Source organism: Narcine bancroftii, chromosome 2, assembly GCF_036971445.1.
Source record: "Narcine bancroftii isolate sNarBan1 chromosome 2, sNarBan1.hap1, whole genome shotgun sequence".
Classification (NCBI taxonomy): Eukaryota; Metazoa; Chordata; class Chondrichthyes; order Torpediniformes; family Narcinidae; genus Narcine; species Narcine bancroftii.
In genome coordinates this window covers 244,987,570-245,013,362 of record NC_091470.1, presented here as the reverse complement: position 1 = coordinate 245,013,362, position 25,793 = coordinate 244,987,570, and the positions used below count along the sequence as shown (strand labels likewise).

General features: G+C 37.8%; 1 long non-coding RNA gene across 3 annotated transcripts in view; it reads right to left on the bottom strand.

Moving 5' to 3' along the window:
* LOC138755196 (uncharacterized) overlaps nucleotides 1–25,793 on the bottom strand; it is a 334,189-nt gene that overhangs the window by 104,898 nt on the left and 203,498 nt on the right. For all 3 annotated transcript variants that reach the window (XR_011352102.1, XR_011352103.1, XR_011352101.1), the window contains one exon: nucleotides 6,120–6,211. This is a non-coding gene — a long non-coding RNA (uncharacterized lncRNA). The remainder of the gene's footprint in view (nucleotides 1–6,119; nucleotides 6,212–25,793) is intronic.

Genomic DNA, 25,793 nt, shown 5'->3' with positions numbered 1-25,793 from the left:
TTGCCCAGGTATTTAACCATACCAAGGAATCTTTGTAGGGCTGTCACATCCACCAGCATTTCACTGATTGCCTTGGTTTTCGAGGGGTCTGCCTTCAGGCCTCTACTAGAGAGCACATGACTATGTAGCTGACCTGATTCAGCTGGAATTTTCACTTTTGGGGGTTGGCTCGGTCAAGTACCTTCTTTAAATTTGCACCGTGTTCCTCTAAATTCTTGCCGCCCACAAGTATGTTGTCGACTATGATGGCACAGGAGTACCTGGCAAAAATTTGCTCCATGGATCTCTGAAATACTTCGCTGGCCGAATTGATACTGAATGGCATCCGCATAAATCTTTATCGATTGAACCCAGTGCTGAATGTGGTCAGTAGTGACAATTTGTAGTCAAGCTTGATCTGACAGAAGGAATTTTTTGCATCCAGAACTGAGAACACAGATGTACCATCCTTTTTTGCGGCAACTTCCTCCATGGCGCGCATTGGACAGTGTGGTCTCTTCAGGACTGTATTGAGGTCTCTTGTCCCTCTTTCTTCTTGACAGCCACCATGGAGGACACCCATTCGGTTCACTTGGAGACCAGGGTAATTACACTAGGTCTTGCATTCTGTCCAGCTTGGACTTGACCTTGTCTTTCACTTTAACCGGATGAACCACGGGTCACACTTCTGGGTCAAGCCAAATGGAACACATTACTGGCAACTTCCCCAACTCGTCTGCGAAATTCTGAAAAAATTCTCTGGGACAAATAATCTTCGGAGGCACTTATTTGGTGTACTTCTCTGCTAAGTAAGCGAAGTCCCATGTCGATGTATGCACTCAGGTCCAACAGAGGCATGACATCTTCGTGGACTACAGAGAACATTACTACGCCTAACTCTCCCTGCATGTAGCACTGTAGCTGCACCATGCTGTCTCCATATACCACTAGACTTGTTGACCTGATGCATGGCTTAATCTGTTCCATTTTCTTCAGCCAACTGAATGTCTTCTGCGACATGATGTTTCACTTTTCTCCTGTGATGACCTTTATTTCTGCCATCTTGCCATTGACTTTCATAGTCATGAAGGCTTCGTTGTTTCCTCTAATTTGCATTTACGCTGAGTTCCCTGCCATCCGCACAGTCAGCCCATTGGCATAGTACTCATCATCTGGGCTGCTTCTTCCTTGCTCCGGCTTTAGCTGGTCGATTGGTCTGGGCCTAGCTCTGCAGCATCTGTTGAAATGGTTCCATTTTCTGGAGGCGCTACATTGCTGGCCAAATGCAGGGCACATTTCTCATTTTGTCACGTGGTTGCCTCCGCAGTTGCTGCACTTTGCCCTGGATGAGAGTGCGGCATGGTCTGGCTGGCTTTTCCTCCTGACTTCCAGCCATTTTCTGTTTGCAGGTCCTACCTGGACTGCGTCAACACTTGTGGCATGTTGCTGTGGAGGGGCTATCTCCCTGCTATTCTCCTCCATGGTTTTGTAAAAGATGGCCTTTGGTAGCATTAAGGCATTGTTGTGCAAAAGTGCCTTCCTCATATTGTTATCGTGAATGCCAAAGGCCATCTGCCTTTAATTACTTCTTTACAGAGCTTTCCAAAGATACAGGTCTTTGCCCTGATTTTCAAATCGGTGACATACGAGTTCATTGACTTGCCAGGCTTTTGGTCTCTAGTGTTAAACTTGCATCTCTCCATCATCATGTTTCTCTGTGGGTTGCACAGTTCCCTGAATTTTTGTTTTAGACACTCCGGGTCCTCTCTCAACTCAGCTGGGTTGGAAATGAGTTCACCATCATGCACTTCGTTTGCATACATGAATGGCCTCTCCTTTTCAGTAGCTTCTGGGCCTGCTAAATTCAATAAAATATGCACTCTGGTGTGGGCAAGCTTGTTGCTGTGTGCTGTCTACAATGTCCTACCATTCATTGTATATGTCCTATTCCTATTTGACTTCCCAAAATACATCAACTTATACTCGTTGGATGGAGTGTTAACAGATGGCAGCCCACCCAAGTTTTTATCCATTCTGTACCCTGCTGTGGCCTTCGACAACCTTGCTCACCCTCCACAACACCACCATTTTTTGTGTCATCTGCAAACTTACTAATCCTATTACCACATTCACATCAAGATTGTGAATGTTCTCACAAACAACAAGGGTCTACCATCATTTCCTGTAGTGCATAACTGGTGACAAACTTCCAATTCAAAGTATTCTACCACCACCACTCTAACATTATATCACCAAATTAATTTTAGTTTACCTTGGGTCTCATGTGTCTTGATCTTTAAGACCAGCACACCATGTGGGACTTTGTCAAATATCTGACAAAAGTCCATATAGGCAACTTCTACCACCCTACCTTAACCTAAGTTAAATTAGTGAGACACTATTTCCTCCCCCACCCCACCCCTCCACCATCCGAAGCTATGGTGTCTTTCTGATCAGTCTCAGCCTTTTCAAATATACAGAAATCATATAGCTTAGGATCTCCTTCAATAATTCTCTTCGAGTGAAATAAAACCTGTGATTAACTGAATTATTTATTTTTCCCAACTTAAAACAGGAATGACTAATAAAGACTAAAAAGGGTTGGACAAACACAGTAAATCGTGGGGAATAGAAGGACCTGAGTGCGCAAGTCTGGGAATCCCTGAAGGTGGCAGCACAGGTAGACATGTAGGTGAAGAAGGCATACAGGATTCTTGCCTTCATTTTCTGGGAATAAAATATAAAACCAGACAGGTTATAGTTGTGGTAAACCAATTTATGTATGTTTAGCTCTCTGGACATGCTCCTTGTTTGACTGGACCTGTGGCTCTTCCCACAGACTCCTGAATAAAGGTGACTGTCCCACAGCCCCCTCCCCAGATCAGGACGGTTGTCCAGCATGGACATCCCTCCATTCTATTGCTAATAAAAGCCTCTCAGTTTTGCACAACTTCTAGTCTGTGTTATTGATGGTGCATCAATAGTATGAAGCATTGGTGAGGCCATAGCTGGAATACAGTGCACTGTTCTGATCACCACACTATAGGAAGGGTTCAATTGTACTCGAGAAGGCACAGAGGAAGTTCACCAGGATGATGCCAGGGATGCAGCGTTTCAGATAAGAGGAGAGATTGGATTTGTTTTCTTTACAGAGGTAGAGACTGGGGAAATGTTGGGAGGGGTGGGTGGGGGATGGAAGAAGATCTGATACAAGTATATAAAATTATGAGGGGCAGCTAGTAGAGCTGCTGCCTTCCAGTGTCAGAGGCCCAGGTTCAGACCCGAGGACATATGATATCAGTGAGGAGTTTACATATTTTCCCTGTGAGCGCTTGGTTTCCAGGTTCCTCTCAAATAAAGGACGAGTGGGTTGGTGGGTCAATTGGCCACTAAGTTTCCTCCAGTGTATCAGAGTGTGGTAGAATCTGGGAGGCAGGAGATGAGAATGTGGGGAGAATAAAAATAGAATTAACAGAGATGGTGTAATTGGTGACTAGTAATCGACATAGTGGAAAAAAGAGCCTGTTTACAAGGTGCATTTTATTATGATTCTATAACAAGGATGGATGGTTCCCTATGGCAGATGTACCCCAAACTAAAAGGCTTAGGTTCTGGGTAAGTGGTAAGATTCTGGTCCAAGATAAAGCAGCGAGTGCAGTTAAACGGCACAATCTCCATATTCCACGCCCTGTGGACTGATACGCATTGCTATCTGACACAGGCATCAAATTCAAATGTTGCAACTCACTGCTTAACGTGAGAACATGCTCACCAGCTGGTCTTGCCATGAAGGACAAGTGGAATTGAACAGCCTGTCTTCAATGGACACTTAACGAAGAAGAATTAATAGTTGAAATGGGCCTTTCAATAATACAACCATGGTTCAACTATTAATGGAACACTTTTTTTTTCAATGCAAGGTGTATTGTAGGAAAGACAGACAAGCTTAGAGTGAGGATTAGCACATGGAATTATGACATCGTGGCTATTAGTGAAACGGTACAGGAGGGGCACGACTGGCATGGGGTCTAGTGGTTCGAATGTAATAGAGCGGGAGGGATGCAAGAGGAGGAGTGGCATTGCTCATCAGGGAAAATATCACGGCTGTGCACAGGCAGGACAGACCAGAGGGCTCGCCTAATGAGGCTGTGGAATGGGAAAGGTGTGACCACACTCATGGGGTTGTTCTATAGACTGCCCAATAGGCAATAAAAATTGGAGGAGTAAATCTGCAGAGGGACAGTAGACAGCTGCAGGAAACATAAAATTGTGATAGTAGATGACTTTATATTGGCTGGATTTGTTAGAGTTTGTCAAAATGAAATGTGTTCAGGAAAGTTTTCTAAATTAACACATTGAGGTACCAACAAGAAAGCGTGCAAAAGTGGCTCTTCTATTAGGGAACTAGACAGGAAAGGTGACAGATGTATGTGTTGGGGAATGACTTGGGGCCGGCGATCATAATGCCATTAGTTTCAAGTTAATTATGGAGAAGGATAGGTGTGGACCTCGGGTTAAGATTCTAAATTGGTAAAAGGCCAATTCTGAGGAAATGAGAAAAGATCTGGAGAATGTGGATTGGGACAGGTTATCTTCTGCCAAAGATGTGTTCGGTAAGTGGAAGGACTTCAAAGGTGAAAGTTTGAGAATGTATGTTCCTGTAAGGATTAAAGGCAAAGTTAAAGAGGGCACAAGGAATCTTGGTTTTTCAGAGATATTGGGGGATCTGCTTATGAAGAAGAGAGAGGTTGATCAGATACAGGCAACACAGAGCAAATGAGTACAGGTGTTTAAAATTATGAGGGGGATAGAGTAAATGTAGGTAAGCTTTCTCCACTGAGGGTAGGTGAGATACAAATCAGAGGTCATGGGTTAAGGGTGAAAGGGGAAAGGTTTAGGGGAAACATGAGAGGGAACACACAGAGTGTTGGGAGAATGGGACAAGCTTCCAGCTGAAGTAGGCTCAATTTTAACATTTAAGAAGAATTTGGAAAGGTACATGGATGGGAGGGGTGTGGAGGGGTAAGGACTGGGTGCACGTCAGTGGGACTAGGCAGAAAAAAATGATTTGGCACAGACTAGAAGGGCCAAAGGGGCCTGTTTCTGTGCTGTAAAGATCTATGAAGATGGTGGTGAGGCAGCAGCCTGCAGTGGCCTCTCTGGACCTGGTGCTACAGTAACTCTTTAAGTAAGTCACTGTACACAATTTTTAATTGGAGAAAGATGGACAGTAGAGCATAGTGAGACAATTGCTGCAATGTGGAAATCGCCAAGCAACAACAAATCTTCGTGAAGAAGCTGTTCGGCCTCAACTGCAGTAAAGACCGTGTGGGGACTGAGTCCTCCAGTCTTGGGCGTCACTTGTTGCTGATAGTCGAGGTGGGGATGTTGTGTGTTCTGTGAAAGGTGCGCCATGGTGTATGGAGCAGCGGTGTCATTTTCCTGGTTTGGGGGTCCTGGAGGTTGCCCCATCTGAGATTGTGGTGCGCCATCTTGGCGGATGGTGTTGAGGCTTTTGGGCTTCTATAGATTGTGAAATGTCTGGTGGTTTCTTCACTCAAGCTATCAGATTTTTAATATTCAGAGATTATTATATGGTAGCTCATCTCTACTGTGCCTATGACTAGTTTTTATTAATTACTTTATTGTTGTAATTTAGTGAATATTTTTATTCACTCTACGTTGCTTGTCTTGAATAGTAATAGTCTCGTCCTGTGATGTTTATTATAGCACCATGGTTTGTCTTGCTTTTTAACTACGTATGCCAGTGGTTCTCAATCTTTTTCTTTCCACTCACATACCATTTTAAGGAATCCCTATGCCATTGGTGCTCTGTGATTAGTAAGTGATTGCTTAAGATGGTATATGAGTGGGAAGGGAAAGTTGAGAATGACTGCTCGAGACCCAATTGTTACTGAAATATTTTGCTTGAGAAAAATGGTCATTGACCCATTTCCTTTGAAGATCATGAAACTGTGCACATAACGAGTCAATTAGGTGTGATTAAAACAGTGATTTTCAACCTTTAGTTCACCCACCTTCCTTTCAATACTCCTAACATTAAAGTAAAAATTATTGGAAGTTCTAGACCTTCTCCACTGCTGAGCTGAATGAGGACTTTTGATTATGTCAAATCTTACATGGTTACGACCATCCTTATCCTCCCGATTCCAGATCCTCGTCACCTTTGAGCTCACCTGCGACCGAAACCAATGACCACCAGAGGGAGAGGCTATATAAAATATTATAAATCAGAATTAGTAGGGATAAACACAAGATGGAAGAATTTTTAACAAATGTTGCATTTTCTAAACTAAAAAGAGAAAAAAAAACCTATCTGCATCTTTTACAAGGGAAGAAATAGAGAAAGCTCTGGGTACTTTACAAATTAATAAGACTCCAGGGTAACATGGGTTCCCTCCTGAGTGCTGTAGATAATTTAAAGATCTGTTGATGCCTCTTTTGCTGGATGTGTTAGACTAGGCAGCGGAGACCCAAACCCTCCCTGAAACTTTTTCAACTGCTCTAATTACAGTGCTACTGAAGAAAGGTAGAGACCCACTAACAACCTTATCATACAGACCAATATCACTCCTGAATGCAGATTGTAAAATCCTAGCAAAGGCACGAGCCAACAGATTGGGTATTTACCAAAATTAATACATCCAGATCAGGTAGGGTTTGTTAAAGGAAGGTGCTCTTCAAATAATCTAGGTAGACTAATATAATACATAGCAAGATCAAAGTTGAATGCAAATGTAACTATTTCTTTAGATACAGAAAAGGCATTTGACCAACTAGAATGGTCTTTCTTATATGAAGTGTTGTAAAAATTTGGTATGGGTAGGAAATGTATAAATTGGATAAAAGTTCTATTAGTTATAATTTTAGCTTGTGGCTTATGATAATCAAAATGTCATCTATTTTCCCTTCAGTTGATCAAGTAAACAGGGGTGTCCTCTATCTCCAGTATTATTCATACTAGCTACTGAACCCCTAGCAGAGATTACAAGAGATCCAGATATTAAGGGCTTCACAGTTGTTCAGAAAGAACATAAAATTAGTTTACTTGCTGATGATGTGCTATTATAGATGCCTGACCCAGTTGAATCGTTGATAAGATTACAAACAATATTTGAAAAATATGGAAGAATATCAGGATATAAAATAAGTATGGACATTCCAAATGTGGTTTTTGCACAAGCTTGCCACCTTGTCCTGTTCCAGTCTCAGCTGTTGCTGTTTTTATTTGAAAATTTTATTTAATTTTAACAAAAAAAAACCCTTTACCCCCCTTCCCCTTTCCCATATAAACTATCCCATCCCACCCCACCCACCCAAATCCCCCTCAGAGCCATTAAAAAAAAAGATTATTTCCGGGTATTCACCTGTTTGGTGTGCCAACTCTGTACATATCATTTACTTAAGATCTATGGCCATATGTTCTAAATATATATTCCACATCTTAGCAAAAAATAAATTATCTTGTAGGTTATGTTATTTTTTCCAGATATAAACACGATTATAATTCATTATGCCACCTTTGTATATTTAACTCTACATCATGTAGAGATCGAGAGTATCAAGTCCACGCTGCTGAAGATCCAGCTGCGCTGGGTGAGTCACGTCTCCAGAATGGAGGACCATCGCCTTCCCAAGATCGTGTTATATGGCGAGCTCTCCACTGGCCACCGTGACAGAGGTGCACCAAAGAAAAGGTACAAGGACTGCCTAAAGAAATCTCTTGGTGCCTGCCACATTGACCACCGCCAGTGGGCTGATATCGCCTCAAACCGTGCATCTTGGTGCCTCACAGTTTGGCGGACAGCAACCTCCTTTGAAGAAGACCGCAGAGCCCACCTCACTGACAAAAGGCAAAGGAGGAAAAACCCAACACCCAACCCCAACCAACCAATTTTCCCCTGCAGCCGCTGCAACCGTGTCTGCCTGTCCCGCATCGGACTAGTCAGCCACAAACGAGCCTGCAGCTGACGTGGACTTTTACCCCCTCCATAAATCTTCGTCCGCGAAGCCAAGCCAAAGAGAAGATGTTTCCACATAATGGCTATACATTTTCTTGCTACGGCTAACCCTAATCTTATAAATGTTAATTATGGTTTGTCCATCCACAACCTTGACATTAATGTATTCATATAACCCAATAAACATATCATCGGATCCAATTGCAAATCCACCTTAAATAAATCTCTCAAAATTTTTATAACTTTTTCCCAAAAAAGTTTAACTTTTCCACATACCCAAACAGAATGCAAAAAGGTACCCATCTGTTCCCTACATCTAAAACACAAGTCTGATGAAGTAAAACCATATTTTTTCAACTTTTAAGGTGTTAAATACAATTGATATTTAAAATTATAATTAACCATACTATATCTCACATTAAGTAATTTCATAATTTCCTTTAGACCCTATGATCTGATCTTGCTTGTACCAAATATCCATTAAGTGTCTCAATGCAGGCAATTTATATTTTGTAATAATAAAGGGTTCTATTTATAAATAAATTGACTTATTTTATATTCAATTCAACCTTTGCCCACATAGGTGGTTGATCAATATCAAATAACCTATTAATACATTTTAGTTGTCCCGCCTCAATAATTTTGAAAATGTAGTAATTGAGGTCCACCTAATTCATACCGCCATGTTAATTTTTGAATAGAAACCCTTGACATTTTACCTTTCCACAAAAACAAACAAATTACTTTAATTCCTTAAAAAGAATTGTTCGATACTGCACTTGGAATAGACTGAAAGAGATATTGTATACAGGGATATCTTTTCATTTTTATACAATTAACTCATCCAATTAAAGTTCATGGTACATCTTTCCATCTATGCAAATCAGCTTTAATTTTGTTTTTCAAAGGTATATAATTTAAACTATATAAATCTTGATATTCTTTGTTCACTCTAATTCCTAAATACTTAATTTTGTTAGACCATATAATCTTGGTTATTTGTCTACAGTCTGTATAATCTTCATCTGATATAAGTAATATTTCACTTTTATTCCAATTAACTTTATAACCTGAAAGCATACCATATCGACTTAACAAATTTTGTAATGGTTCTAAAGAGGCTTTGGGATATGATAAATACATCATCTGCAAACAAATTAATTTATACTCTTATTCACCTATTGTAATTCCTTTAATATTAAATTCTTGACATATAGCTTGAGCCAAAGGTTACTAAACCAAACAAAGCTGGTGAAAGTGGACAACCCTGTCTAGTTGATCGAGACAAATTCAAGGCTGATGAAATCTGTCCATTTGTCAACACTCTTGCAGATGGATTAGTATAAAAAGCTTTAACCCAACCAGTGAAAAGTGGTTCAAATTTAAATCTTTCTAGCACCTTAAACAAAAAGTTCCACTCAACACTGTAAAAAAGATGCTTTTTCTGCATCTAATGCTAATATCATCAGTTGATTAATCTTGAAGCATTAATTATTGTGATCAATTTGATGATATTATTGATGGAATATCTATCTTTAATAAACCTTGCTTGAACAACATTAGCTAATTTTGGTATAAAATTAGCTAATCTATAAGCCAATACCTTTGCCACAATTTTATAATCCACATTTAATAAAGATATTGGTCTGTATGAAGCCACTTTTAAAGGATCCCTATCTTTCTTTGGAATAACTGTTATCAATGCCCTTGAAAAAGAATCTGGAAAAGAATCTGTTTCTGTCACTTGTTTCAATACTTCTGTTATATACATAAAACAACAAATTATTATATTCTTTATAAAATTCCATTGTAAATCCATCCTCTCCAGGCGATTACCCACCAGGTATAGATTGTACTGCACCTCTAAGTTCCAAATCAGTAAATAGACTATCTAAATCCCTAATATCAATCTTATTTAATACATTTAAATTAGATAAAAATGATTCAATCTGATCCATATCTGGAGAATCTTCAGACGTACATAAATTCTGGTAAAACTTAAAAAAACTCATTAATTTCCTGTGGTTTATATGAAGTCTCTGAATTTTTTCTAATTGTATTAATACCTATTCTTGATACCTATTCAGTTTTCAACTGCCAAGCTAAAACTTTGCATGCTCTTTCTCCTAATTCATAATAATGTTGCTTCAATCGTTGAATCATTTTTTCATATACATGTTTGCAAAGTATTATAGCAAAGTTTTAATTTAGATAATTGTATCTTATTATCTTTAGTAGAATTCTTCTGAATTTTTTTCTCTAATATTACAATTTCTTTTTCCAAATTTTGACTCTCCAACAAATACTGTTTTTTCACTCTTGCTGTATAACTAATAATCTGACTTCTTAAATATGCCACAAAACAAATTTACTCTGTACCAAACCCTTATTCATTTGCAAATAGAAAACAATTTGATCTCTTATGTAATTAACAAAGTCCGTTTTTTTTAAAACAACATTTCATTGAATCTCCAACGATAAGTAGTTTCTATCACCTCAGTACCCACACAAGAAACTAACAACAATGAATAATCAGTCAATATTTTACTATTATATTCAGCATTACTAAATCTACCATGCTATTGTGCCAAAACCAAAGATAAATCAATTCTAGAAAATAAATTATGTAGGGCAGAATAAAAAGAAAAATCTTTTTCAGTTGGATTCAATCTTCTCCATATTTCTACCAAATTTAAATCTCTCGTCGGTTCAATTGTTCTTTTAGCCATTTTAGTTTTCTTTAGTTTTTGGAGATTTAGCCAACAATGGATCTAAACAACAATTAAAATCTACCCCTATCAAAATGTTCTAATTCGATTGGTGCAAATTTAAAAAAGCATCTATAACAAATTCTTCATCATCTTCATTTGGTGCATAAATATTCATCCACGTCCAAGTTTCTGAAAATATTTTAAAATTAACCATCAACACTCCACCAGCATTGGCATAAAAGGAATCCAAAGCAAAAGGTACTTTTTTTATTTATCAAAATTGCAACCCCTCTGGCTTTTGAATTAAAATAAGATGTAATCATATGGCCTACCCAATCATGCTTCAATTTTAAATGTTCTTTCTCTGTCAAACGAGTTTCTTGCAAAAATGCAATATCCACCTTCAACTTTTTAATATAGTCCAATATATGTTTCCGTTTTATTGGATGATTTAGCCCTTTACAAAATGTCACAAAATTTAAGTTATTTATTGTTCCCTATAGAGTGGCACCCAATACAGCCAATCCTTGCACTAAGTTATAGTCCCTTCAAATAAAAAACCCTAAATCCAATAAAAAGAAAATTAAAAATACACAAAAACAAAACTTAAAATTAATACAAACCACCCTCCCCCCAAAAAAACTGCAAAGCAGTGACCCCCTCGTTTGACCGGGTATAGTCAATACCACCAGCGGCAGATGACTTTGAATTCAACAGGGTCATCTACCTCTCCCCGACCAGACCTTCAGAAAATACAGTCCATTATCTTCCACCACTTCAACCAGTTGTGTAGTTTTCAGCTTTTTTGTCCCATTCCCATTCTTAGTCTTGACAATGCTCACCAATGGTTTCATTGACAGATCATGGCTCAGTTTATTAGCTGGCAAAGAATTAGCAAAGGTTAATGAGCTTTCTCAAAAAACTGATATTGGTATTGCCCATCAAACACTTTCAACACTCCTGGATATCTAAATGCTGATTTATAGCCAACACCATCTTGGCCTGATTAAACTCCTTATGTCTCTGTATAACCTCCTGACTTAAATCAGCATAAAAGAAAACACTTCTTGGATTCTGATCGACACAGGCTTTCTGTACTGCAAGATGTAGAATTGTCTCCCAATCCTGATATCTTAAACATCTAATTAAAACTACTTGAGGAGGCTGCCCCAGAAAAGGTTTCCTTCTTAACGCTTGATGACTTGATGAGCTCTGCCCAATTCCAATCCTTCTGGAAATTATTCCATCCCAATATTTCTGGAATCCATTTACGAAAGACTTTTGTAGGATCCTGTCCTTCAATGTTTTCCGGAAGTCCAACTATTTTTACATTATTTCAATGACTTTGATTTTCCAGTGAATCACTTTTTTGCAGAGAAGCATTTTTCTAAGCGTCCCATCCTGTTACTGATTCTTCAATCTGATCCATTCCATCTTCAACCTTCTTATATCTCATCAACTGCAGTGAAACACTTATTAAGATCCACTTTCATGGCTGTAATTTCTCCATATATATCAGACATTTTCCCTTTTACTTCAGTAAATTGTTCATCTATATTATGAAAGCTAGTAGTCATATAAGCCATAATGTTTTCATTTTGCTTTGTTAACTCTTTGAAAATTGTAACCACATCAGGTCCAGGTAAAGGATTTATTAAAGTAGGTGAAGTAACTGATTTAAAAGGGGAAGCCATTTTTGTAGTTCTGGGCCTACTTTCTATTGCTTCTGCTGCCATTAGTAACAGTTCTTGATCATCTTTGTCTAAATATTCTACATGATCTTCTTCTTCCTCCAGTACAAAACTTGCTCCCTGGTGGCCCTGCTGTGGGTTTGGACCCCAGTCTACATTGGGCTGACCTCATCTGAGCCCACAGCTCAGAACCGATCCAGGACTTCATGGAAATGCAAGGTCGCACGCATGCCCAAAGGGCCCGTTGCGTTAACAAGCATCTGTCAGCATGTCACTGCGCATCAGCATACTGCCAATCACGCTCTCCCATTTGTGCCCCGATGCGGCCCCGTGGTGCTCACCACCTTCTGCCATGCAGGTCGTGTCGCACCAGGACAATTGCGTCGGCGTCATCTTTCACCGATCTTTGCTTCTGAGAGGTTGACCTTCCCTCGGATTCCCATGGAGACATTTTCTGAGGCTTCGGGTCCATGGTAAATTGATCCTGGTGCTTCTTCTATGCAGTAGGCCCAGTTTCTTCACTTTTCCCAACAACTTTAATTACCAATATTTTTTTTTACTTCCGGCCTCTCCCTCTCTTCATTTCTTGTAACTTCAACACTTAAAACTCTGACTTATAGACTTTTTATATTTTAACAATCTTTAAATTTCAGGCATTAATTAGTCCAGTCAGGGAGAGATGAATCCCCACATCTTTGTTCTACACCATCTCGCCACACAACCCCCCCAGCTGTTGCCTGTAAAACTGCAGAATTGATTTCTCTCTCTCTTTGAGAAAAGCCTGTTTAACTCCCTCTTTCCTTGCAAAACTACATGACCCTCTTAGAACAGCAAGCAGCACTCCCAGACAGCCTGTGACTCTGAACCTAATCCTACAAGTTCTTTCATCTGTTGCTTTTAAAACAACAATTCATTAGTGAAGTCTCTTGGGCATTTTCCGAAGCTTTGGCAAAGCTTTTGGAGCCAACCTGTCTAGTTTGAGCAGAGTTCTAGTATCTTAAATTAGATCAGTTTTGAAGTGTTTGTATGTGACCTACATGAAAAAACCTGCCCCAATTTATCTCCCAAAATCAATGCCAAAAGGCAATCCCAAAAGGCAATGCCAAGAGTATTAGGTATGATGCCATCTCATGTATGTCATGACGTGGGGACACTTTGATATATATGCATGCTTGTTAGAACACCATCTTAGAATGTAAAGTATCAATGAATCAACGGGGGGGTGTGGCATGATGGCGTAGAGTCTAGACGTGAAATCTCAACCTCTCTAGCCAGACTTTTAAATACCCATTTTTTAACCCTTTGTTTTCAAGTTTAAACTTTTTAAATTTTAGTTTAAAGTATTAAGGAATTATTATGGCCACTAATGGTAAAAAGACTAAACCTCAAGTTCATAAGTTAAATTTTCGAAGTGCTGAAGATTTGGGGCCTAGACAAATTAATATAGCCCCAAGCTTAATCTCTTCATTGTCTAAACCCCAAAGATTGCCTGCGGGGGCTGAAAAAAAAATCTATTGCACACCAAATGAAGGATGGCACTGGAATTACCGTTCTCCGGAAGAAGGTGCGTGTTCCCAAGAAGTGGACCCCAATTTGGAAAGCCTTTCAATTTCAATGGAGGGAGCACGCAGGAAGACGACTCCATTGTTGGAAATGCATCAGGTAGCATTTCAATCTGAAGAAATTATTTTTCTTCGTGAATTGATGAAAAACACTACGAGATACAGGGGGAGACCAGCGGCAACCCCCTGAGGAAGCCGGGGTGCCGTCGCTGGGAGTCCAGACCTGCAGTAAAACTTTTAAAATGCTTTCTGTTGAGTTGCAGCAGGAGCTGTAGTTACCTTGTTCTGCCACAAGGTCAGAGAGAGCAGAGCTGAGCTTTACTGACTCACAGTGTATGCAATTATTCAAGCTGTTATAAAACCTTTGTTGACATCCTAAATGAATGAAATGGTTCAAATGAATGCTGGTATAAGTTCAGAATTAAATATGGTTAAGAAACGTGTGGATGCATCTTATGAAGAATTTAAAAAATTTCAGACTGCTTTTTTGGACTGTAAAGAAACAGTGACTTCTAACACAGAAAAAGTGTTGAAGGGGGAAAAAAATCAGTCATAGAATTAGTGAGAAGAAGCTAGAAAGAAAAATAAATTATTTGGAAAATCAAAGCAGAAGGAATAATGTGAAAATTGTTGGTTTGCCAGAAGGTATAGAAGGACAAGATCCTCTTCGTTTCTTTAAAGACTGGATTCTGCAAATATTAGGGCAATAATTTTTCTCTGGGGGATTGGCACTGGAAAGAGCCCATAGAGCTTTAAGAAGAACACCCTCAGCTGGTCAACCACCGAGATCAGTAATAATTTGATGTTTGAGTTATTTGGATAGAGATTCAGAGTAGCAGAGTCTTTTTTTAAATCCTGATCCGAGTCAAGAGGTCATTCAACGTCGACATCGATTCAATCCAGTTAAAGAAGTTTTGTGGCGTAAAGGTTATAAATCTACTTTTTGTTACCCTGAAGTGTTGAAGGTGTTTTATGGAGACTATCAATTTTGGTTTTTTGAAACTGATCGTGAAGCAATTATTTTTGCTGATTCATTGCCAGATACAAGAGGACAAAGATGTAGTCCACCATTATCTCCTAAAGAAAAATCTGGTTGCTCTGGAAACAGAAGAAATGGCAGAAATGGGAAAAACGGGAATGGAAAGAGTCTACCTCCTTCTGAAATGGGATCTTTGAGAATGGAATCTTCTGGATGAAAAGAAGAATTTTCTTATTCTATTTTTCCTTTTGTTATTATGATATTTTGATGTTAATGACTGTTTGGCTGGGGAGGGAGAGATTTGCACTAAGTTCTTTACTAGTCATCAGCCACTGGTGGGTGACCTACACCCAATTTTTGTTTAGGTGATTACTACCTTTTGGTAGTTTTTTTTGAGGGAGGATTTTCTTTTTTTATTTTTATTTTTTTTAGTATTTAATTTGTGATTTTTTTATTGGAGGGCCTATATACATTGATTTGAGTTTTTATATAAAAATATTATTGGTATTTAGTAATAATAGTAGATATGTCAAAGTTGAGGTTTGCTACTTTTAATGTTCGAGGATTAAATAGTACGATTAAACGTAAGCGAGTCTTGGCGTATATTAAGAAAATGAAAATTGATATTGCCTTTTTACAAGAAACACATTTGAATGTGAAGGAAAGCGTGAAATTAAAAAGGGACTGGGTTGGGCATGTATATTCTTCTTCATTTAATTCTAGAGCTAAAGGTGCAGCAATTTTGATGCATAAACATTTATCTTTTGAATTACAATCAATGGAGAAAAAGGTAGGATGTATTCTTATATTGAATTGTAAGATTTTTAGTGAATTTTGGACTTTAATATTTATGCTCCAAATGCAGATGATTAAGTATTTATTTCGGATGCATTTCTATGTTTGGGTCAGGCTAATGATACTATTTTAGTTGGTGGTGATTTTAATTGTGTTTTGGAACCTTTATTAGATAAATCTCCGAAGAAAGTTAAAAATTCAAGATGGCAATTCAGGTCCAAGTGTTGATGAAAGATCTTAATTTAGTAGATATTTGGAGATGTCTTAATCCGACAGAGAAAAATTTTTCCTTTTATTCATCTAGACATGAATAATTTTCAAGGATTGACTTCTTTTTAGTATCGGCACATTTACAAGGGAAAATACAACAAGCGGAATATAAAAGTAGGGTGATTTCACATTCATTTGGGAGATCATTCTCTGTTATATTTTACATATGAAACTTTTGAGAAAATTCAAATAGCTTATCGTTGGAGATTTAATATAATGTTGTTAAAAATATGCAATTTATTGATTTTTTGAAAAAACAAACTAATTAAAAAAAATTTTAATTCTGTTCAAAGTAAGTTTGTATTATGGGATGCTATGAAAGCCTATTTGAGAGGACAAATAATTAGTTATACTTCTAAAATAAAGAAAGAATCAATTAAATCAGAGTCTTGAATTAGAGAAACAGATCGATGAGTTAGAAAAGGAATTTCAGAAAGATGCTACAGAAGATCAGAAAATAGAATTATCTAGGCTGAAATTGAAATATAATCCTTTGCAATCTTATCATTTGAATGTGTGATTAATAGGACTAAACAATGGTATTATGAATGGAGAGAGAAAGCACATAAGGTATTGGCGTGGCAATTAAAGAAAGAACAGATATCAAGGACTATTAATGCTGTTAGACGGAATTCTCTTATTATTTATAAACCTCGTGAGATTAATGATGAATTTTATTCATTTTATAAAACGTTATATACATCTGAAGGAAAACAGGAAACTGGATCGATTGATTTTTTTAAAAAAATCACAGCGAATTTACCAATATTAGAGGATGGAGATTATACAGGAGTTAGAAGAACCATTTACTGATTCGGAAATTACAATGGCTATGCTGGAAATGCCGAACAGTAAATCGCCTGGTGATGATGGATTTTCAGTTGAATTTTATAAAATTTTTTATGATGATTTATCTACAGTGTTTGGGGATGTACTACGTCAAGTTTAAGAACGTTATGAATTACCGGAGTCTTGTTCTAGTGCTTTAATTACAGTAATTCCTAAAAAAGATAGAGATCCTTTGAAAGTATCTTCATATAGACCAATTTCATTGTTAAATGTAGATTATAAAACAATAGCTAAAATATTAGCGAATAGATTGATCAATATGAATAGACCAATTTCATTGTTAAATGTAGATTATAAAACAATAGCTAAAATATTAGCGAATAGATTGATCAATATGAATCAACTTTGGTAAAAATTTAGCCAAACAGGTTTTTATAAAGAATAGATATGCTTCAGATAACATTTTGCGCATGATTAGTTTGATTAATAGATTTTGACGGTCTTTAGATCATCCGATGGTGATATCCTTAGATGCAGAAAAGCATTTGATAGAGTTGAATGGAATTTTTTGTTTAAAGTTTTGGAGAAATTTAAGTTTGGTCCTTCTTTTATTGGTAGGATTAGGGCTCTATATAGTATACTGGTAGCTAGAGTATTGACAAATGATTTGATTTCGGAATCTTTTTAGTTAACTCGATCAACTCATCAAGGTGGTCCTTTATCACCAGCTTTGTTTGTGTTAGTGATTGAACCTTTAGCACAGTTGATAAGACAAAATACACAGATACAAGGTATGAAAGTTTTAGATGAGGAGTTATAAAATTAATTTATTTGCTGATGATGTATTGGTGTATTTAATAAACCCAGCTCAGTCACCTTTGTATTTGAAGGAATGTTTAATACAATATGGATGTCTTTCTGGATATAAAGTTCATTGGGGAAAAAAGTGAAATATTACCAGTAAGTTAAGGAGATTATTCAGTTTATAAGAATATTATTAATTTGAAGTGGACTGATCAAATTAAATATCTGGGTATAATTTTGAATGTTAATTATCAATCTTTATATAAATTAAATTATGCTCTGTTAATGAAAAAAATTAAAACTGATTTGATTAAATGGAAAGATTTACCTATTAATTTAATGGGAAATATATAAATACAATTAAGATGAATATCTTTCCGCATATACAACATTTGTTTCAATCTATTCCGTATTTACTTGATAATATTTATTTTTTGAGATTTAAATAAAATGGTTCGGGAGTTTTTATGGAGGGGTAAATTTTTGAGAGTAGCTTTGAATAAATTAACTTGGAAATATGAGTTAGGGGGACTACGTTTACCACATTTTCAAAATTATTATGAGGCAGCCCAACTTAAATTTATTAGTTCATTGATGGATTTGGTACGGCCTCCTACTTGGGCTAAAATTGAGATGGCAAGTATTTCTGAATTTGAAATACATCAATTTTTTGTTAAGGTGGAATATAAATTTGTTACAACAATATAACGTGCCTATACTAAAACATTTAATGAAGTTATGGATAAATAAAAATAAAATGATAGGCTCTCGGGGTAAATTATTGGCTTTGACCCCATTGTATAATAATCAACTTATTTCTTTTTCAATACATAATCAAAGTTTACTGCATTGGAGATTTAAAGGTGTGAAAAATTTGGGAGATGGTTTTAAAGATGGAAAGTTTTTATTTTTTAATCAGATGAAGGAAGATTTTGGTAAAATGTATGTTTGGTAGAGATATGATTTTACCTAAAATTACTAAATTTGAGAATTCTCTTATGAAGGTACCACAGAAGGGTTATATTTCATCTATGTATCAAATATTACAGGATGGTATGGATAAAAAGGGTTGGGCTAGATCTAAAATTAAATGGGAAGCGGATATTGGTTTTGTTTTTTCCGAAGATGATTGGTTAGATATCTGTTATGATAGTGTAACTAGATTGATAAATGCACGATTTATATTTGACCTGAAAAATTTAAAAAGTATGGTTTTAATGAATCAGATTTGTGTTTTAGATGTGGTGTTACGGTTGGAACTTTTTTCATGCTGTTTGGTTATCTATACATATACAATCTTTTTGGAAGAAAATTCAATCATTTTTAGAATATCTGTATAAGATTAAAATAGTTTTAGAACTAATAGTATTTTTATTGGGTAGTTTGCAACCTCTGAAAGGCTTGGGATTAGATAAGTTCCAGCTTGCTTTTGTATATTTAGCTTTATCTGTAGCGAAAAAATGTATTGCTAGAAAGATACAAATACGATTGATATTAATAGATGGCATAATGAGATGAAATATTGTTTAATAATAGAAAAAAATTATGTATATTTCGCATAATTATATTTTTTTAATTAATAAGTGACTGTTATACTTGGAATATTTGCATTTCAATTTATATTGATTAGATTTTAATATGTATATTTAACTTTTTTTAAATATTTTTTCTTTTTTCATGGCTCTCCTTAGGAGAGTTGGCTGAAGGGGGGGGGGTTCTTTTCTTTATATTAAAAAAAATGTTCATGTTTAATTGCTGTATATGAGATATTATTTGTTTTTTGAATGAATAAATAAAGTTAAAAAAAAATGAATCAACAGCCTGCTGTGTCTTTTCCAATTACAAAGTGTGCTAAACATAACGTATTGGTGACAAGGTCAAATTTAACCCCGTCACATTTAACAACTCTGAAAAGGAAAGAATACTGTTACAACTGACTAAGAACAGGTGCTACACAAGACAGAAAACTGCAAATCAAAGGAAACAATGGCCGACAGCTAGTTTGGAAAATTTAACAAAGAAAATTGATCACAACTATATTGTCCATAATATTACAGACAATAGAAAACAAGCATTTTTTCTAACCCAGAAGGGAGTGAAGACACATGAACTGTTGAGATCTCTAGTAAGTCCACATATGCCTGCTATCGGGACCTATGCAGAGATTTGTCAACTTATTGGGCAACACCTTAGCCCTCAACCACCAGAAATGACAAAGACAGTTCCAAAATTTTTGGCTGCACGACGTAAGCTAACCAGATACTGCGAATTTGAGTAATTCATAAAAGAGCTAGTCATGGAATTAGCTAACCAGGCTACCAGAGAAAAACTCATTGCAACACAAAATCTCACACTTGATATGGCTGTAGACATTGTTTCAGCTGCTGAAATGGCTGCTAACAATGCAGATGTCTGCCAGAGAGACTCAATGACTACCAATAAATCTTCCCACCAAGAATTCTCCCGCTGTAAATCTTCTAGTTCAGAATATTTTTGCTGCGGGAAGACAAATCACAGCCCAGATGCCCACTATTTAAAAAAAGCTAAATGCCACAGTTGCAATAAAGAAGGGAACATAAGAACGAGATGTCCAACAAAAAAAAACCCCAAAAATAATAAGAAGCAAAGCTCCAGAAAAATAAATTACTTAAAAGAAAGGGAAGAAAGCCCAGACACCAAAACTATGGAAACCAATGACTCTGAAGTGGACAAAGATAAGAAACAAATCATACACATCCAAAGAATAGGCCAAAAGGAGATTTTTTACATCGATACCCAAATTAACAACAAACTAGTGCGTATGGAATTGGACACTGGAACAGCTAACAATGAAAAAACACCTGCTACCACACACAAAGATAATCCAAACTGACACTGTTTTAAAAATCATTTCTGGGGAAGAAATACGAGTACTTGGGAAATGCAAGGTGCAAGTTAGGTACAATGAACAAAACTTTAAAGCAATTGCTCCTCTATATTGTGAACACCAAGGGGCCACCTTCAATTAGATTGGTGGGAGATATGAACGATAATCAGGCAAAAGAGAAAGGAAAATCAAGATGAATACCTAAAATGAACCACAGAACCCAAAGTGGCTCAAATCTTGAAATGTTACAAAACAGTATTTGAGAAAGGTTTGGGAAACATACAAGGAGTATGAGCCAAGTTACATTTGAAACCAGAAGCAGAACCCAAGTTTTGCAAACCCAGAGCATTACCTTTCACAATAAAGGAGAAAAATGAATTTGAATTCAATAAATTGGAAAAAGAAGGAATATTAGAGAAAATTCAGTACACTGATTGCTTGACATACAAGCACAATTGGGGTAGCCCAAAAGGAGAAATACGCATCTGAGGAGATTACAAAATATCCATTAATCAAGCATTACAAATTCTAGAACACACAATTTCAAGAGACAAAGATTTATTTCAAACTCTAAATGGAGGACAAAAGTTCACGAAATTAGACTTATCACAAGCCTACCAAAAGGTGGAACTAGGCAATGGCTCATGAAAATATGTGACTATCAATACACATTTGGGATTATTCACATATACCCACATGCCATATTCCAAGCGATGATGGACAAGCTACTACAGGAACTGTAGGTAGGCTGATACCTGGATACCTTATTATTGCTAGTAAGGATGACACAGAACATCTAGCCAACCTGGAAATCATTCTATACCAACTACAACAAGCAAACATCCATCTATGGCAAGACAATTGTGTATTCATGGAACCCTCAGTGACATATTTGGGCTTCACCATCAGCAAGGAAGGAGTACAAATGGACAAGAAAGGCACAGAAGCAGTACAGAGAGCTCCTTACCCCACCAATGGAACTAAAATGATTTTTGGGTTTGGTGAACCATTATTGCTGACACATTGCCAACATTTTGACATTATGTAGCCTTCTAAATCAACTTGAAGAAAAATTAAACATGATACTGGAACACAGAAACCAAACACACCATGGATAAATTAAATATGCTACTAACAAGCAATAACCATGTCTTAATCCATTTCAATCCTGGCAAAGAACTGATCCTGGCAGTGGACGTGCCACCAGTGGGATTGGGGCAATATTTTCACAGAAATCCCAAAAGGGAGAGCAACCAATTGCACATACTTCCTGATCACTAACTGCTTGTGAGCATAATTATACTCAATTAGAAAGGGAAGGACTAGCCATCATATTCAGAGTAAAGGGATTTCATCAATACTTATATGGATCTAAGTTTACCCTAGTTACCGACAACAAACCACTGAGTCTGATATTAGGATCTAAAAAGGGAATACCAATAGTGGCAGCAGCCCAAATTCAAAGGTGGGCAATGCTATTGGCAGCATACGATTTTGATTTAAAACACAACCAACTTTACAGAATAACCACACAGATGCCCTCTCCCACTTACCACTCCCAGATACAGAGCAGAACAAAGCAATCGTCAAATGGACATCAGAAACAACAGCAAAAAATCAAGATCAGTTGGATCAACTTCTCATTATGGCAAAATTGATCAGTAATGAAATCCAGAAAGATGTAATATTGTCAAGCATGTTCTACTTCATAAATAATGGTTGGCCAAAAGATCAGGAAATGTCAGAAGAAATGAAATCCTATTATGCCAGACGTGGTGAACTATCGATCAAAGAAGGATACCTGCTATGGGGAAACCAGGACTGTCGTCCCCAAGAAGTGGCAGAAAGACATCCTGGCTGAACTTCACAATAACCACCCAGGGATTCTTTCTTCTTCTTCTTTGGCTTGGCTTCGCGGACGAAGATTTATGGAGGGGTATGTCCACATCTGCTGGAGGCTCGTTGGTGACTGACAAGTCCGATGCAAGACAGGCAGGCATGGATGCAGCGGTTGCAAGGGAAGATTGGTTGGTTGGGGTTGGGTGTTGGGTTTTCCTCCTTTGTCTTTTGTCAGTGAGGTGAGTTCTGCGGTCTTCTTTAAAGGAGGTTGCTGCCTGCCGAACTGTGAGGCACCAAGATGCACAGTTGGAGGCGATATCAGCCCACTGGTGGTGGTCAATGTGGCAGGCACCAAGAGATTTCTTTAAGCAGTCCTTGTACCTCTTCTTTGGTGCACCTCTGTCTCGGTGGCCAGTGGAGAGCTCGCCATAGAACACGATCTTGGGAAGGCGATGGTCCTCCATTCTGGAGACGTGACCCACCAAATGCAGTTGGGTCTTCAGCAGCATGGATTCGATGCTTGCGGACTCTGCCAGCTCGAGTACTACGATGTTGGTGATGAAGTCACTCCAATGAATGTTGAGGATGGAGCGGAGACAGCGCTGATGGAAACGTTCTAGGAGCCGTAGGTGATGCCGGTAGAGGACCCATGATTCGGAGCCGAACAGGAGCATGGGTATAACAATGGCTCTGTACACACTGATCTTTGTGTGTTTCTTCAGGTGGTTGTTTTTCCAGACTCTTTTGTGTAGTCTTCCAAAGGCGCTATTTGCCTTGGCGAGTCTGTTGTCTATCTCTTTGTCGATCCTTGCATCAGATGAAATGGTGCAGCCGAGGTAGGTAAACTGGTTGATCGTTTTGAGTTCTGTGTGCCCGATGGAGATGTGGGGGGGGGGGGGGCTGGTAGTCATGGTGGGGAGCTGACTGATGGAGGACCTCAGTTTTCTTCAGGCTGACTTCCAGGCCAAGCATTTTGGCAGTTTCCGCAAAACAGGACGTCAAGCGCTGAAGAGCTGGCTCTGAATGGGCAACTAAAGCGGCATCGTCTGCAAAGAGTAGTTCACGGACAAGTTGCTCTTGTGTCTTGGTGTGCGCCTCAGATTGAAGAGGGCGCCATCCGTGCGGTACCAGATGTAAACACCGTCTTCATTGTGCAAATCAAAATGGTGATGATACGCTGTGGTACATCACTCAGCCAACAGGTGGCCTAGAGACATGGCACCCAGCCTAATGCTATCCAATCACTAGGGGCCCCAGAGGCCGCATGGTATAAAGCAGAGGTCCCGACTGTTCTCTCTCGCTCTTGTATCACTGCAAGCACAGCTAGCAGCCAACTAGATCTTTATGTGAGTGGAATAAAGCTGTGTTGCCCTAAACAGTATTGTGCCTGTGTTTTCCTTTGGTGCAGCCTGCCACAAAAACACTTGCCAGAAGGTATAAGGGAAACATATCAAGCACGTGGTCTGGAGAAGCATGTGCCAGGAAGCACAACCCAAAGGCACCTCAAGCAGACCCTAGATCAATAGAGGTGGGCGAACCATTTCTGTTAAGAGACTACCATTTCAACAGAGCCCCGTGGGTACAGGGAGTAGTCCTGAAAAAGCTCAGCCCATATTCTTATCACATTCTAGTGGGAGATATATATGGAAGAGGCACATCAACCAGTTATGAGCAGTGGAAAGTACTATGACACCAGAGGCTGAGGCAGTAGACATACACAGAAAGGCCAACCCTGCAATAGGAGAAAGCATCTCCACTGCTCACCGACATTCATAGAGAGATGCCCGGATCGCCATCTGAAAAATACTTTCAAGAGGGGCACACGAAACCAGAGTCCAGAAAAGCAGTCTTCTGGCCTTGCACATTCCAACACCGGAAAGCCTCTCAAGATCATCTTCACCACTGCCCAGCTACATCTTACCTGATGAACTGGAACAACTCATACCAAAAACACCCTTAAAACAACAGGGAAGTCTAGCTGAAGCCATCCCACTCTGAAGATCCAAACAGGACAGATGCCCGCAGGAACGACTGAAAGACTATGTGTCATAACCAGTAGATTAAAAAAAGTGGGGGGGTGTTGGCACTGTTCAGCATACTTTTTTTCTTTACAAGGGATGCTCTATAATCCAATATAATCAATACTCAGCATTCCACTGCATTTTGCACGTTTCGTTAATTTTTTTTGTTTTTTTTTTGGTGAGGGGAGATGTGTACGTGATGACATGGGGACACTTTGATAAGATGCTTGTTAGAACACCATCTTAGAATGTAGTAAAATATCAATGAATCAACAGCCTGCCATGTCTTTTTCTATTATGAAGCGTGCTAAACATAAGACTGTAGTATCTCTTTCAATCATTGCCTATTGCACTAGCTAAAAATTTCTTTAAATTATTACATAATTGTATTAGACAATTCCTATAGAATAACAAAGTACCAAGAATTATACTAGAAAGATATCATGGGATTATAAATTGGGAGGACTTGAGACTCTCAGAATCTATCAGGACAAGCAACATTTTTATCATCTTTCATTGGAGAAAACAGTCCCCCTCATAGATTTGAATGGGACTGAAATTAATAAAGGAAGAGACAATGATGGACTTTATACACAAGCAGAATGTCAAGTCAATAAAAAAGATAATCCTACATTAATACACAAGATTAGAATATGGCAAGAAATAAATGAATGTATTGGGAAAAAAAAAGCAGGTGTATCACTATAGACACCATTATGTAAAAATGTGCTATTGCCTATGAATCTGGGTAACAAAATATTGAATTTATGGTATGACAAAGGAATACATTTATGATTGCCATAGGGAAGGATCTTATCTTTTGAACAATTAAGAAATAAGTATGGAGTAGCTAATGTGACATTCTTCTGGTTTCTTCAGTTAAGATTGTTCTTAAGAGAAAGATTGGACCAAACATGGACCCACCTGAAATTAGTGAGATGGAATGAAAGATTTGACTGGGGAATACATCTAAATTTATTCCTAAAATGTACTTTGCTCTCGAAAATGAAAGTGCAAAACCGGGTTAACAGAGAGAGAGAGAGAGAGAGAGAGAGAGAGAGAGAGGAGTGGATTTAGGAGTTGCAATAATGGAAAGATGCTGGTCTGATTGGTGTTTGGATAGTTTGATACTAATTATAAATGAAAGATACAAATTAGTACAATATAATTTCCTACACCTCACACATACCTCAGAAATTCCTTAAATCAAAATCTGAAATAATGGAGATGTGCTTTAGATGTGGAAGAGAAATAGAAATGTTTGTACATGCTATGTGGTTGTGTGCAAAGGTGGGGCCTCTCTGGAAAGATATTACTGAAATACTAACAAAGGTAATGGTGTGGGCTTCATGGACGACCCGGATATTTATCTTTTGGGCAATTTTCTTGAAATAAGCAACAAATTAACTAAATTCCAAATTTCATTACTTAAAATAGTTTTATCTGTGGCTTAGAAATGTATTGTGATTACTTGGAAATCCAACTCCCCTCTACAAATAGCACAA